Here is an 11,216-nt window from a genome sequence, read left to right as displayed (position 1 = left end):
ATGGAGCTAGTGAGACTGAGGAACTGAATTTTAAATTTTATTTACATTTAACTAATTTAAATCTAAAGGCTGATACTTGCTCAGCTATTAGATAACTTTTAGTATGTTTGGATAGCTCGGGCTTGTGAATTTAGTTTTTCAACTGTGTATTTTATGAATTTCACCTACAGAGGAAGCAGTTCCCTTTGAAAACTTAACATCTGAAATGAGATATTAGGAAGTGCAAAATACACACCAGATTTTAAAGAGAGTTCAGGCCACCGTCCTCTTCATGAACAACAACTGGGGCTCATTGAGAAATTTTTCTTCATATGATGCAAAACATATTAATAATTTGGGTTAAATATAATAGGCTTTTAAAGTTAACTTCACCTATCTTTTCACTTTTTAAAAATGTGGGGGCTGGCCCCGTGGCCAAGTGGTTAAGTTCAAGCGCTCTGCTGCAGGTGGTCCAGTGTTTCGTTGGTTCGAATCCTGGGCGCGGACATGGCACTGCTCATCAAACCACGCTGAGGCAGCGTCCCACATGCCACAACTAGAAGGACCCACACAGAAGAATATACAACTATGTACCGGGGGGGTTTGGGGAGAGAAAGGAAAAAAATAAAATCTTTAAAAAAAAAAGATGAAATTAAAAAAAAAATGTGGCTACTAGAAATGTTTAAGTTCTATTTACGGCTCCCACTATTTTTCTATTGGACAGCCCGGCTCTAAGGGAAGCGGAAATCCATTCACAGGCTTTGGTGATAGACGGTCTAAGCACAGGAGAAGCTCCTCAGAGGGGAGGGGTTGCTTAGAAACTGAAAATTCTAGAGATGCCCTTTGGAGGATGGTCATGGTCATTGATGCTCTCAGTCACTGTGAGGCATGGAGGACATATGGAACTGGGTGCCTGTGAGGATTCCTTCAGCCCAACCCAGTCCAGCAAGTGTGGATCTGCCAACAGTCCACTCCAGGGATATTTGGATAATTCTATTTATGACACTCAATCATTCTTTAAAAAGGGCGGGTGCTCAGGGTATTAACTATCTTCCATTTTCTTCTCCTGTTCCATTCTGAACTCTCCAGTCTGCTCCATTATTCTATTTGTCTAGCTTTGTGCCAATATCACACTCACTTAATTACTTGGCTTCATAAATCAGTCTTTATACCCAGTAGCATAAGTTTTTGAGCTTTGTTATTCCTCTTCAAGATTGGCCAGGCTATTCTTTTTTTTTTTTTCTTTTTAACTATTGTGGTAAAATACACGTAACATAAAATTTACCATTTTAACCATTTTTGAGTGTATAATTTACTGTCACTAAGGTCATTCTCATTCTTGCGCAACCGACACCACTACACATGGCCAGAACTCTCTCATTATCCCAAACTGAAACTCTGTATCCAGTAAACACTAACTCCTATTTCCCCTCCCCCAGCCCCTGGTCATTACCGTTCTACTTTCTGTCCCTGTGAATTTGACCACTGGGTGCTTCATATGAGTGGACTCATACAGTATTTGTCCTTTTGTGTCTGGCTTCTTTCACTCTGCATAATGTTCTGAAGGTTCATCCATGCTGTAGCATGTGTCAGCACCTCATTCCTTTAAAACACTAAGTTTGGGGGAAGTTATTACCCAGCAGTTGGTGACTAATCCAGAGATGTACAGAAGTTGATGAATTTGAGAGAGAATATAGGAGGTAAAAGTGACAGGACCTGGCGTTGAGCTGAACGTGGGAAGATATGGGAGATGACAATATCAACGATGACTCTTGGCTTGTACAACAGGATGAAGGGTGGTGAAATTTACCGGTGAGATATGGTGCACTGGAAGGGACCAGGATTTGAAGCAAAGATCATGTGCTAATTTTGGATGTATTGAGTTTGGGCTTTTGCGATATCCAAGTAGAGGCTAATTGAGCACCTGGATACACATGTCTGGAGCTCAGAGGACAAATCTGGGTTGCACTATATTCCTGTGAGTTGTAGCAGAGGTTACCAGTAATTTCCCCAATTTTTTTCCTCTATAATAAAAGATTTATCTGGGTATATGTTTCCCCCACTGAAGATTCTATTTCCTGGTCTCCCTTACAGCTATATGTGGCCATGTAACTAAGTCCTGGGCAAAGGCATATGTATAGAAGTGACCTGTGCAATTTCAGGATCACACACTTAAAAAGAAACACACCAACCCCTTGCCATTCTTTTCCTGCTGGCCACAATGCCAACACAGTGGTATGACCTAGATCACATGTTAGATCCCAAAAGGAAGCCCTTGTTGAAGATGACAGGGCAACAAGGGAGAATGACTCCTTGAGACCGTGGAGGTGTCATGTCAACCTTGGATTGCTAGCTCTTGGACTGCTACAAGAGACAGAAACATACCATTACCTTGTATGCGCTTATATTGTCCAATATGGTAGACATTAGCCACATGTGGCTACTGAGTATTTTAAATGTGGCTAGTGTCACAGGTTGATAATATTTTTGATATATAGTCATGCGTTTCTTAACAACTGGGATACCTTCTGAGAAACCTGTCACTAGGCAATTTCATCACTGTGCAAACATCAGAGAGATACTTACACAAACCTAGATGGTAGGGCCTGCTACACACCTAGGCAATACGGCACTAATCTAATGGGACCACCGTTGCATCTGTAGTCTGTTGTTGACAGAAACATTGTTAGGCAATGGACGACTACACTGGATTAAATAAGATAAGTTGTTAAAATTAACTCAACCCTTTCCTTTGACCTCTTTTCAATGTGGCTACCAGAAAATTTAAAATTGCACGTGTGGCTCACATTATTTTTCTATTGATCAGCACTGGTTGAGGCTGTTGATATTTCACCTTTACTGTAGCAGCTGAACTATCATCTTCACTAATGCTGGGTCATTTACTCATTGGTGCTACCTGAAGCCGGTATGTAGGGAATTCCTTCATAACAGTGTGTCATGAGGGGCTGCCGGCCCAGTGGCATAGTGGTTGAGTTCATGAACTCCGCTTCAGTGGGCCGGGGTTTGCTGGTTCAGATCCTGGGCATGGACCTACACACCGCTCATCAGGCCACGCTGAGGTGGTGTCCCACATAGATGAGCTAGAAGGACTCACAACTAGGATATAAACTATGTACTGGGGCTTTGGGGAGAAAAAAAAGAGGGAAGATTGGCAACAGATGTTAGCTCAGGGCCAATCTTCTAGAAAAAGAAATTAAAAGATTTACACAGCATTTACAAGGTTGTTTAAAAAAAAAAAAAAAAAAAAGAGTGGCTGGCCCCATGGCCGAGTGTTAAATTCGAGCTCTCCACTTCAGCAACCCAGGGTTTCACCGGTTCAGATCCTGGGTGTGGACATGGCACTGCTCATCAAGCCATGCTGAGGCGGCATCCCACATGCCACAACTAGAAGGACCCACAACTAAAATATACAACTATGTATGGGGGGCTTTGGGGAGAAAAAGGAAAAATAAAATCTTTTTAAAAAAAAAAAAAAAAGAGTGTGTCACAAGAAGAGCAGGGGCCCAGGAAAGAGCCTTGAGGAACGCTAGTATTTAAAGGAGCATGAGCTTGCAAAGGCGAGAGGGAACCTAACGGAGCAGAAGGAAAACCAAGAGAATGACGTGTGATACAATCCTAGAGGACAGGGTTTCAAGTTGGAAGGAGACGCTAACAGCATCAGTTACTTGAGAGACCAGAAAGTTAAGAACTGAGAAAAGATTGCCCAAAGCGGTAAGAAACTGTATTAATAAAGTACCACAGATGGGGTGGCTCAAAAAGAAATTGATTCTCTCACAATTCTGGAAGCTAGAAATCCAAGTTCAAAGTGTCGGCAGGGTTGGTTTCTTCTGAGATCTCTCTCCTTGGCTTGTAAATGGTTGTCTTTTCCCTGCGTCTTCACATGGTCCCAGTGTGAATGTACCTAATGCCACTGAACTGTACACCTAAAAATGGTTAAAAAGGTAAATTTTATGTTACGTGTATTTTACCACAATTAAAAATATCTATTATTTCTTAAAAAGCTGATGAAAGGTTCTTTAAGTGGAAGATGCTGAGGATCCCAAGAGAAGAAGATGAGTAATAGCAATAGTGAGATTATGAGAAGGAGGTATTTAAGGATCAAAAAAATAAGAAAAAGGATTGGCATGAGATGAGATGAACAACTTCACTATTGTTAGAAGAGAATGGTCCTAGAAGTACAGTCAGGTTTATGGTCATAGCATAGGGAAATTGAGGGACTTCCCAGTTGACAGCTTCTGTTATTTCTGTAAATAAAGAAGGCAGGTCACAGGCTGAGAATGGGGGGCAGGAGGTGTAAAGGGTGTCGCAGACTGAAGGGGATAAAAATAGTGTGCTTGTCACTGTGGAGATGAGAAAGAGTTGACCGGTTGATTGCAATGGGATTGTGGCCAATGTTGAGGGTATATTTGAATTTGGTGATCATGTATTTATGGTGGAACTGCTCTGTCCTGTAATGTGACTTTCTCCAGGAATGTCCAATTGCTTAGGGACAAACACAGAAAAAAAGAAACCGTGTTAGATGGGCTTTTTTGTCTCCAAGACTGGGGTGATGCAAAGACAGAAGGGCAAAGGAGTGTTCAATCCCTAACCTGAGAGTGTTATTGAAATGATGGATGGGGAATCGTAGCTGAAGAAGGAGGAAAGGGAAGGAAAGAGAGGGCTGATGGACTGCGGGGTTCCTATCAGGTTAAGAAAAGGTCATAGTGAAAATTGCTGAGAAAGTGAGATGGAAGGAGAAGTGATTGATGCCTGAGAGGCATGGACAACTGAGTGGATCGATGACTGCTGTGGAGTGGAGGGTAATGTCAATGTGAGGGTCTTCTAAGTCAATGACTCTCACACATTTTCACACCATGGGGTAAACAGAAACAGAATATTCTGACAGCTCAATGAGGTAAACAAATGAGTCTGCCACAGTCAGAGGCACCCAGGTCGCTCCGAGGGCCAAGAGAATCAACATCTCACAGCCAACCTGTGCCCTGTTCACGGCACATCAGTTGAGAAGCTCTTTAGAGAATTTCAGGAAACCACATGAAAATGAAGGTAAGTAACCAGGAAGTCCGCAGATAACAAAAAGGTGTTATAGCCAGAGAAAAGGCTAGGGGGATATCCATTTCCATGAAGACCAGGGAAGAAAGAACACTTAACGACGAAGTGGCTTTCATAGGGGAATTTGCTGATTCTGGAACAGTTCCACAGGACACAGAGCAAGGGTTCTGAGGTCCTGAGCGGAGAAGAATGGAGCAGGGTGGTGATAACTGACAATGTCAGTGTCTAGGAGGAGTCTTCCTCCTGCATGGTGCTGGAGGCACAGGTCTCCATCATCCCAAGAAACCCAACCTCCCTGGGAAAAAGTGAGATCTGGACACGCGGGATCCTGTTCCCCCTCCTTCTTCCCCACTTCCACAAGGCTCACTGCTGTGTAGACAGGACGCCAGCAGGGGAACTCTAATTGCAGCCGTGCAATTGTGATCTCCTTGCCGGATGAAACCAACCCAGCCCTTGGCATCTAGAATGGCCAATCCATTTACCTCTAGCACAGTAAACAGAAGATCTAGAAGCAGTGTGGCTTCACCGGGGATGATGTAGTGGGCTGAATAGCAGCCCTCAAGATGTGGCCACACCCTGACCCCTGGAACCTGTAAATGTGACCTTATTTGCAAACAGGGGCTGTTCGGATATGACGAAGTTAAGGATCTTGTGAAGAGGAAATCATCCTGGATGACCCAGGTGGGCCCTAAAACCAATGATAAATGTCTTAACTGGACAGAGATGGAGATTTCAGACAGAAGAGAAGACACAGACACACACAGAGGCGAAGGTGACAGGAAAACAGGAGGCAGAGATTGGATGTGGAGGCCACTAGACCAGGAACACCCACCGTCACCAGAAGCTGGCAGAGGCAAGGAACTCGTTTCCCCCTAGAGCCTTTAAAGTGAGTGGGGCCCTACTGACACCTCTGTTTCAGACTTCTGGCCTGCAGGACTGTGAGAGAATAAATCTCTGTTGTTTTGAGGCACCAAGATTGTAATGATTGGTTCCAGCAGCCCCAGGAAATTCATACAGGTGGAGCGCAGGACGGTCACAACTTCTCCTGGGTTACGTGAATTCTTCAACCCCGTTCCACAGCTTATTCTTCAGGAAACTCCATCTTTCAATAGCCCATAGATTCCATTCTGGTCAACTGCATTGATGACCTAAAAAAGCAGGAAGGAGCAGATAGACACACCGTCTTGACTTAAGACACACACATGGGGGCCGGCCCCGTGGCCAAGTGGTTAAGTTCGTGCACTCTGCTTCGATGGCCTGGATTCACTGGTTCGGATCCTGGGCACAGATATGGCACCGCTCATCAAGCCATGCTGAGGCGGCGTCCCACATAGCACCAGAAGGACCAGAATCAGAAGGACCTACAACTAGAATATGCAACTATGTACTGGGGAGCTTTGGGGAGAAGAAGAAGAAAAAGAAAAAAAAAAAAGAGATTGGCAACAGATGTTAGCTCAGGGCCAATCTTAAAAAAAAAATTGTGATGAAAAATTTATTAAAAAATAAAAAGACACACATATGCCAGAACATGTGAGAAAAAAACTCCTGAAAACTGGGGAGCCTGTCACATCAGGGAAGTTACTGAGAATCTAATAATCTGAGGACAGTGGGAATGTCCCCTCCAAATGAAGCAGTTAGTGTATCTCGAACGTTTTGCCATCAACAAATAAGATAAAATCTCCATTAGAGCAGGAAGTAGCCTGTTTTCTTCTCAGTAGGAGGCTCATCAATACTGATGGATGGACGAATGAAACTTTCCAATGGACCCACAGTATGGAAAGATCTGTGTGTTACTGTGATGGAATAAGATATTTAATTTGGTCTTTGTCCCCAGTTCCTGGCACTGAGCTCCTGAAACCCTTGTAATTTCCTGGGTGATGGGGGTGAGGGGAGTGTATTTATAATACACCCCTTTCGGTGGGCTGGCCCCGTGGCCGAGTGGTTAAGTTCGTGTGCTCCACTTTGGCGGCCCAGGGTTCGCCGGTTTGGATCCTGGGCCTGGACCTAGCACCGGGCGTCAAGCCATGCTGAGGCAGCATCCCACGGAGAACTAGAAGGACCTACAGCTAGGATATACGAGTACGCACTGGGGCTTTGGGGAGGGAAAAAAAAGAGGAAGATTGGCAACAGATGTGAACTCAGGGCCAATATTCCTCACCAAAAAGCATACCTTTAAAAAAATAAAAGAAAATAATAACCCTCTTTCAACCACACCTGAGATTATGCTAATGAGATGACTCTTGGCAGGCTCCTACGTAACTTCTGAATGGGGGCTGGTTGTCACAGGAGCCAATCAGATGACTAAAAGATTGGAACTTTCAACCCCACCCCTGACCTCCTGAGAGGAGAAGACTGAGCTTCAACACCGATGGGTAATGGCTTAATCAATCATGCCTGCGTAATAGAATCTTCATAAAAACCCTAAATAATGGGGTTCAAAGAGCTTCCACACCAGTAGAAGCATCAAGGTGCTGGGAGGGTGGTGCACCTGGAGGGGGCACAGCATCTTCCCCACGTCCAGCCCCCCCAAGCCCTATGCATCCTTTCCTCTATTTGGTTGTTTCTGAGTTGTATCTTTTGTAATAAACCAGTAATACTGAGTAAAGGGCCTTCTTGAATTCTGTGAGCCATTCTAGCAAATTACAGAACAAGAGGAGGGGGTCGTGGGAACCCCCGATTTCGAGCCAGTGGGTCAGAAGTCCAGGAGCCCAGGGACTCGTGATTAGTGTCTGAAGTGGGGGCGGTCTAGCAGGACTGAGCCCTTCTCCTGTGGGGTCTGACAATAATCGCAGGTCATTACTGTACCCAGATTCAGAATCGCATTGAATCACTGGACACTCAGTATCCAGAGCTGGACAACTGCTTGTTGGCGTGGGGGGGAAAAAAAAAGAAAGAAACTCACATACTTGGTGTCAGAAGCGTCAGGAGTGGAAAACATTTCATAATCCGTATCCAGGTGAACTCTCCCTCAAAAACCTCTGTTACAGAGAATGCTTTAAGCCACCCCGCAGAGCAGATGACCGTTCTGTGGCTCTCCGTCAGCTTCTTTCCCCAGTCTCCCCCATGCTTGCTCAATGGGCTCACGAACAAAGTGGCCATGGTGGGCTATCCATGCATTTAAATGCCTCACCAAGGCTTAGCCAGCCATGTCACTGACCAGTGCCCACCTGTTGGTAGCAGCAAGTGGCGCTGAGCCCCCAGTGTGGCACGGTTTCTCAGGGAGACCAGCCAAATACCTGGTCACCTGAGGATTACATTGGGCCCCTTCCATCACGGATTGGGCAACGACTGTTTCCTCCTTGGAATAATTAACTCTGGGTTGTTACTCGCTTCCCTTCCCTTTCGTCCTCCTGCCAACAGCCGCATCTGTGCATGCACTGAATGGTCCTATTCACCGACCCGTTAACCCACACAATATTGCTTCTGATTAAGAAACAGTATTAGGAAGTTAGTGGGCGGGTCCATGTACCCCATCACCCCAACGTAGCCAGCCTCACAGAACAGAGGCAGGGCCTGTTTGAGACTGGGTTACAGTGCCATGTTGGAGAGGACATCTTTGGGGTCGGAGCAGGGCCCTACAGGATGAGTAAACACTCTGAACCAGTAGGCACATACGAGATCACAGATTATACAGACCCGGCAACCACACGGTGTCACTTCTCCAGGTCACACCCGATGACTCACTCTTTAAATGTTTGCTTCCTGTTCCTGCTACCCTGAACTCTGCTGGTTTGTGGTTTTAGCGCCTAACGGGGGGGAACGCTTCCACCAGGGAGCACAACATAGAAAGCTGTGTGAGTGAAGGCCGCCCCTGGACTATTTGGGGTATCTCAGGTGTGCGACTAGAGGGTCCGGCGAAGAGAGAGAATGATTTGGGAAGGAAGGCGGGAAGAGATGCGGCTACACTGGGGTCCAAGGAGGTGTGTGAATAGAACCTGGGGACCTCCAATTAATACCATGTCTTGACTCGCTATGGGTCCTGATGCGGGGCTCCTTGAGACCCCTTCTCTGCAGGGCACAGAATGGCAGAGAGGATCTGCGCCTACCCCCTTTGCAGGGACACAAAAGTGGGCATACACGCTCCACATCCCTCCCACCCCCACCCCTACCCCCCACTTCTGCAGAGCACAGAGCGTCCAGGGCCCCTCTCCAGCCCCTCCTTCCTCTGCAGGGCACGCAGCCGGGTATACAGAGCTCCCGGACCCCTTCGGACCCCTCCCTGCGCGACTCGCGCGGCTTCCACCCCGGGGCTCGGCCTCAAAGCCTCCTCAGTTGTCGGCCTGGAAGGCACCCAGCGGCAGCAGCGGAGGCAGTGCGCCGTTAGCTCAGCTTCGGGAAGCATCCGCAGCCGCCAGCAGGCCCCGCCCAGCGGCCGCGGCGAGCAAGGCCGCGCCAGGGACGACTGCAGAGCGCGGTGAGTGAGCACGGCCAGCAGGGAGGGACCCAGGCGTCCCGGTCCCCGCCCGGCTCCGACCCCGGGCCCGGCATCCCCACCTTCAGCTTCCGCTTGCTTCTTGGCTTTATCAATCCGTTTCAGGGCCCCAGAGCCGCCCTTAAAAAAGGACCCCGCAGCCCCTCCCTGCTCTGGGGCCCGGGCAAACCGGCCCCTTGGGCCCCTCCCCTCTTGCAGGAATCTGGCGCCCCCAGCCCCCAGCCCCGTCCTCATTCGGCTTCTGAGCCCCTCCCTTTATCCAGGAGCCAGGAATACAGGCCAAAAATATCTCTCCCTTCCAGACCTAGGAGGCTCGGCTTCCAACCACATCTGCTCTGAAAACCCAGGAGTCTGAGCTCTGATTGCTTTTTGAGCCAAGATCTGGGCCCCCAGCCTAGGCGTCATGTGGAACCCGGGAGTCCGTGCCCCCAGCTCCTACTGCCCTAGATCCCAGGAATACTGCTACCCTCGCCCTCTTCCCCTGCCTCCATCCACCCTGACATCTGGGGCCCAGGGGTCCGGTCACCCAGTCCCTTACACCGCGAGTCCCAGTGTAAATAAGGATTAGAGAACTCAGGAGTCCGGGACCTCAGCTCAGAAGGCTCTTAAAGCCTAGGGATCACCACCTTCAACTCCTTCCTCTTTCAGGGACCCAGGAGACAGAGACCCTAGCCCACAGACCCCATGAACTGAAAGGCCCGATTCCCCCAACCCGCTGCGACCCAGATGTCCAAGGTTTCATCCATCCTGGAAGAGGGGGCTGGAGCAGAAGGGGACGGAGGGGGAAGGAAGGGAGAGGGAGAATTGAGTGAGGTGAGACTGGGGTGGGGACCTGGGCTGGGGGGCTCCGTGCTAAACAAATTCTAAACAGGCGGGTTGCCACGGCAGCGGCCTTCCCGGGCCTCCCCTAGAGACTTCGTTAGGGCTGTGTCGGGGAGGGCAACCCCCAGGAGCCCCCACTCCGCCAGCTGTTGTGTCTTCCTGTTTTGTCACCACGGCAACAGTGACCTCAGTCCTCCACCCCCTCCACTGGCGGGGCGCGAGGGCCGCCGTATATTTATCGCTCGGGGGCGTGGTCTTTCCTTGTCCCCGCCCTCGGGGCGGGGCTGGGATAGCCCTGGCTCCGGGGGTGTCCCTTCCCCAGGCTGAGTCTGGCGCTCTCGCCCAGTCTCCAGCCCCGCCCCCGGCCCCGCCCGCACTCACTCTCCAGCCCGCCAACCCCACCCAGGCCTCAGACCCTTCCAGTCCGCAGCTGTCGCCTCTGCTTCAGCCGCAGCCACCACAAGCCCGTGAGGTGAGGCTGCGGGGACCCCAGGGGGTGGGAGCAGCGGTCCAAGATTCTTGGGTGCAGAAGGATGAATGAACTAGGATTCAGACTATCTGAGTCCCTAGAAAGACCGGATCTAGGCCAGGACTCAGGTTCTGGAAAGGAAAGGGCTGGGGACCTGGACTCATACAAGTCATACATCTGAAAGAAGAGGGGTTGGGGGCCCAGACTGCGGGGTCTCAGGGAGGAGACTGGGGACTCGGATTCTTGGGTCTGAGAGAGGAAGGGACTAGGTGCTTGGACTTCTGGTCTAATGGACCAGGAGACTGCGGTCCTGGATTCCTGGGTCTGAGGAGGGTGGAGGGGGCTAGAGGCCTGGACTCCTGGCCTGATGGAGGAGGGTCTGGGACCTGGACTCCTGGGTCTGATGGAGGAGGGGCTGGGGCCTGGACTCCTGGGTCTGAGGGA

The 11,216-nt window shown here is 49.0% G+C and overlaps 1 protein-coding gene across 4 annotated transcripts in view; it reads left to right on the top strand.

Annotated features, from left to right (window-relative positions):
- Nucleotides 1-8,837: 8,837 nt before the first annotated feature.
- The window catches only part of MYADM (myeloid associated differentiation marker), an 8,319-nt gene continuing 5,940 nt past the window's right edge, over nt 8,838-11,216 (top strand). Inside the window, exons 1-2 of one of the 4 annotated variants that reach the window (XM_046682812.1) lie at nt 8,838-8,969; nt 9,221-9,463. The gene's annotated coding sequence lies outside the window, so the exon portion shown is untranslated. Of the gene's footprint in view, nt 8,970-9,220; nt 9,464-10,275; nt 10,295-10,336; nt 10,776-11,216 lie in introns of those variants that run through there. The other 3 variants (XM_046682813.1, XM_046682815.1, XM_046682811.1) reach the window with 3 other exon arrangements.

This window comes from Equus quagga, chromosome 13 (genome assembly GCF_021613505.1).
Source record: "Equus quagga isolate Etosha38 chromosome 13, UCLA_HA_Equagga_1.0, whole genome shotgun sequence".
Classification (NCBI taxonomy): domain Eukaryota; kingdom Metazoa; phylum Chordata; class Mammalia; order Perissodactyla; family Equidae; genus Equus; species Equus quagga.
This window is presented reverse-complemented; position numbering and strand designations above follow the sequence as displayed.